General features: G+C 51.3%; 1 non-coding gene across 1 annotated transcript in view; it reads left to right on the top strand.

Annotated features, from left to right (window-relative positions):
- The first annotated feature begins 4,824 nt into the window (after positions 1-4,824).
- The window catches only part of LOC124590955, a 1,910-nt gene continuing 1,734 nt past the window's right edge, over positions 4,825-5,000 (top strand). The window contains exon 1 of the ribosomal RNA XR_006976835.1: positions 4,825-5,000. This exon is cut by the window's right edge and continues 1,734 nt beyond it. This is a non-coding gene — a ribosomal RNA (small subunit ribosomal RNA).

Below are 5,000 nucleotides of genomic sequence, written 5' to 3'. Positions count from 1 at the left end.
GGAATGAAAGACACAGGTCTGCCACAAGCATGGAATCAGAGCGCCGCCTGTTATGAGCCAAAGGTGCACCCTGACGTGGCAAATCAGATGATGCCGCAGTCATTTACTTACGATAATCACAATCAACAAACCGGCCCCCCCCCCCCCAAAACACCTTTCCTTACAACAATGTGTACCTTAACCTAACCCGTATTGTGCCTTAACCTAACCCGTATTGTGCCTTAACCTAACCCGTATTGTGCCTTAACCTAACCCGTATTGTCCCTTAACCTAACCCGTATTGTGCCTTAACCTAACCCGTATTGTGCCTTAACCTAACCCGTATTGTGCCTTAACCTAACCCGTATTGTGCCTTAACCTAACCCACGTTGTGCCTTAACCTAACCCACGTTGTGCCTTAACCTAACCCACGTTGTGCCTTAACCTAACCCACGTTGTGCCTTAACCTAACCCACGTTGTGCCTTAACCTAACCCACGTTGTGCCTTAACCTAACCCGTATTGTGCCTTAACCTAACCCGTATTGTGCCTTAACCTAACCCGTATTGTGCCTTAACCTAACCCGTATTGTGCCTTAACCTAACCCGTATTGTGCCTTAACCTAACCCGTATTGTGCCTTAACCTAACCCGTATTGTGCCTTAACCTAACCCGTATTGTGCCTTAACCTAACCCACGTTGTGCCTTAACCTAACCCACGTTGTGCCTTAACCTAACCCACGTTGTGCCTTAACCTAACCCACGTTGTGCCTTAACCTAACCCACGTTGTGCCTTAACCTAACCCACGTTGTGCCTTAACCTAACCCACGTTGTGCCTTAACCTAACCCACGTTGTGCCTTAACCTAACCCACGTTGTGCCTTAACCTAACCCACGTTGTGCCTTAACCTAACCCATATTGTGCCTTAACCTAACCCATATTGTGCCTTAACCTAACCCATATTGTGCCTTAACCTAACCCATATTGTGCCTTAACCTAACCCATATTGTGCCTTAACCTAACCCATATTGTGCCTTAACCTAACCCATATTGTGCCTTAACCTAACCCATATTGTGCCTTAACCTAACCCATATTGTGCCTTAACCTAACCCATATTGTGCCTTAACCTAACCCATATTGTGCCTTAACCTAACCCATATTGTGCCTTAACCTAACCCGTATTGTGCCTTAACCTAACCCGTATTGTGCCTTAACCTAACCCGTATTGTGCCTTAACCTAACCCGTATTGTACCTTAACCTAACCCGTATTGTGCCTTAACCTAACCCGTATTGTGCCTTAACCTAACCCGTATTGTGCCTTAACCTAACCCGTATTGTGCCTTAACCTAACCCGTATTGTGCCTTAACCTAACCCGTATTGTGCCTTAACCTAACCCGTATTGTGCCTTAACCTAACCCGTATTGTGCCTTAACCTAACCCGTATTGTGCCTTAACCTAACCCGTATTGTGCCTTAACCTAACCCGTATTGTGCCTTAACCTAACCCGTATTGTGCCTTAACCTAACCCGTATTGTGCCTTAACCTAACCCGTATTGTGCCTTAACCTAACCCACGTTGTGCCTTAACCTAACCCACGTTGTGCCTTAACCTAACCCACGTTGTGCCTTAACCTAACCCACGTTGTGCCTTAACCTAACCCACGTTGTGCCTTAACCTAACCCACGTTGTGCCTTAACCTAACCCACGTTGTGCCTTAACCTAACCCACGTTGTGCCTTAACCTAACCCACGTTGTGCCTTAACCTAACCCACATTGTGCCTTAACCTAACCCATATTGTGCCTTAACCTAACCCATATTGTGCCTTAACCTAACCCATATTGTGCCTTAACCTAACCCATATTGTGCCTTAACCTAACCCATATTGTGCCTTAACCTAACCCATATTGTGCCTTAACCTAACCCATATTGTGCCTTAACCTAACCCATATTGTGCCTTAACCTAACCCATATTGTGCCTTAACCTAACCCATATTGTGCCTTAACCTAACCCATATTGTGCCTTAACCTAACCCATATTGTGCCTTAACCTAACCCATATTGTGCCTTAACCTAACCCATATTGTGCCTTAACCTAACCCATATTGTGCCTTAACCTAACCCATATTGTGCCTTAACCTAACCCATATTGTGCCTTAACCTAACCCATATTGTGCCTTAACCTAACCCATATTGTGCCTTAACCTAACCCATATTGTGCCTTAACCTAACCCATATTGTGCCTTAACCTAACCCATATTGTGCCTTAACCTAACCCATATTGTGCCTTAACCTAACCCATATTGTGCCTTAACCTAACCCATATTGTGCCTTAACCTAACCCATATTGTGCCTTAACCTAACCCATATTGTGCCTTAACCTAACCCATATTGTGCCTTAACCTAACCCATATTGTGCCTTAACCTAACCTATATTGCGCCTTAACCTAACCCATGTTGCGCCTTAACCTAACCTATGTTGCGCCTTAACCTAACCTATGTTGCGCCTTAACCTAACCTACGTTGCGCCTTAACCTAACCTATATTGCGCCTTAACCTAACCTATATTGCGCCTTAACCTAACCTATATTGCGCCTTAACCTAACCTATATTGCGCCTTAACCTAACCTATATTGCGCCTTAACCTAACCTATATTGCGCCTTAACCTAACCTACGTTGCGCCTTAACCTAACCCACGTTGCGCCTTAACCTAACCCACGTTGCGCCTTAACCCAACCCACGTTGCGCCTTAACCCAACCCACGTTGCGCCTTAACCCAACCCACGTTGCGCCTTAACCCAACCCACGTTGGGCCTTAACCCAACCCACGTTGGGCCTTAACCCAACACACGTTGGGCCTTAACCCAACACACGTTGGGCCTTAACCCAACACACGTTGGGCCTTAACCCAACACACGTTGGGCCTTAACCCAACACACGTTGGGCCTTAACCCAACACACGTTGGGCCTTAACCCAACACACGTTGGGCCTTAACCCAACACACGTTGGGCCTTAACCCAACACACGTTGGGCCTTAACCCAACACACGTTGGGCCTTAACCCAACACACGTTGGGCCTTAACCCAACACACGTTGGGCCTTAACCCAACACACGTTGGGCCTTAACCCAACACACGTTGGGCCTTAACCCGCTCTGTAATTGTCATACGACGCGTTAAATTAGTGTAGTGTTGCCTAACTGCAACCCCCGCAATATAGTTTGCTACTCGCACTGCCTGGTCCCCAGTGTATCGCTTCATGTTAAACACCTTGCAGCGATACACTGTAATGTGGATGGCAGCAGGACGTACATGCTCAATGCCCTTCGCAGTTGTTCATTGGCATTCGCATGGCGAAGCACTTAGCCTACGCTGTGGTACGGCCTGTGTCAACTGTCCGCTGATGTTGTACGTCCAAATCACACACTGTACTGCACATTGGTCCTCATGTACTGAATGATACATCGTGGTACATGTGACCGTACAACGACTGCGCCAACAACGGCGAACCATGCGGTCCAACTGTTGTGCACTCAGCTATGTGTCGTCTCCCTATAAGAGCCGGATTGCAGTGTGGTATGCCCTGGATGGCGATCAGCATGAGCCGTCTGTTGATGTAGTGGCGCGTGTTGTCAGACGTAGTCGTCTCTTCTCACACACCGTGACAGCATGGTGCACTGCGTTCCACATCTGCGACATGCGACAGAGGCCGGTTGACAGTCGTTCGCGCAATGGACATCGCATACGTACGGGGGCCACCTTCCACGTGTTCGCGAAGCGTGCACATGTTGTTGCGTGTATGTGGGCAGACATAGTGTGTCGTGACACCTGACACAGGCATGCAACAATCGTTGAATTTGCAAATGGCGATGGACGTCTACGTTTGCTGGTGACGTTACGCAAATGAACAACTGGTAAACCGTTGTGGTGCGGTTGTTCTCGCTAGAGGTGAATCAGTGATGGCGACGATCGGTTGAGCTACCAACCGGTTGTTTCAGCGATACCCACCATGCCCACGAACGTGAATGGCATGTGGGTGTGAAGCGATACGCGGCGGTGGCTGGGTGGGACCGTCCCCGGCCGGTGAGGGGGGGCCTCCCGGCGTGCTGGCCGCGCGGTGCGTGGGCGCACGCGCTACAGCCGGCTGGTGGGGGCGGCCAGTGGCAGGCGCGCCGGCCGACGGAGGCGGCAGGCGGCGCAGCTGCGCGCCGGCGCACCCTGCACGCGGCGCCGTGCGGCCAAAGTAGGTCCTCGCGGGCCCGGTGCGAAGCGCGGTGGACATCTGCAGTGTGCTGGTCCGATTGAGGACTGTGTGCGCTGAGGATGCGCCGCCGCCCGGCGCTCGGCGCCGCGACGCCGTCTGCTGCTCGGTCGCCTCTGCGGTTCTCGCAGGTGGTTTGTATCGCAGCTGTGCGGACGTGTTGGCGCGTGCGCTGTGCTGGGAGAGTTCGCTTCGGCACCCAAGTGGGGCTTTTGTCCTTCTGTGGCGCTGGCGTTGGAGCTGCCGGCCACCGTAGGTGGCGCGTGTTGTCTCCCGCCGGCAATGCCACGACAGCACGCTCCCGGGCCTCTGTCGGCAGCGGCAAGCTCAGTTGGGAGCACGGGTGGTCGCACCTAAAGCGTCTACTCGCCAAACTCCGGGCGATTGCGCCTCTCTCGAACCCGACCAAGTACTTAGGACGGCGCTGCGCGCCGCCGGGACCTGAGAGGGTTTCGAGGTGTATCGTGCAGGGGAGCTCAGCCTCCTCCTGTTTGCAGAATAATTGAGCGGACGCTTGCGTGTTCGCGCGGGCCCCCGGGACACACTCCCGGGCGGCCGGCTGCTCAGCTCTAGTTGACGCAGCTCCCTGGTTGATCCTGCCAGTAGTCATATGCTTGTCTCAAAGATTAAGCCATGCATGTCTCAGTACAAGCCGCATTAAGGTGAAACCGCGAATGGCTCATTAAATCAGTTATGGTTCCTTAGATCGTACCCACGTTACTTGGATAACTGTGGTAATTCTAGAGCTAATACATGCAA

The sequence above is a fragment of the Schistocerca americana genome, unplaced genomic scaffold (assembly GCF_021461395.2).
Source record: "Schistocerca americana isolate TAMUIC-IGC-003095 unplaced genomic scaffold, iqSchAmer2.1 HiC_scaffold_784, whole genome shotgun sequence".
NCBI lineage: Eukaryota > Metazoa > Arthropoda > Insecta > Orthoptera > Acrididae > Schistocerca > Schistocerca americana.
This window is presented reverse-complemented; position numbering and strand designations above follow the sequence as displayed.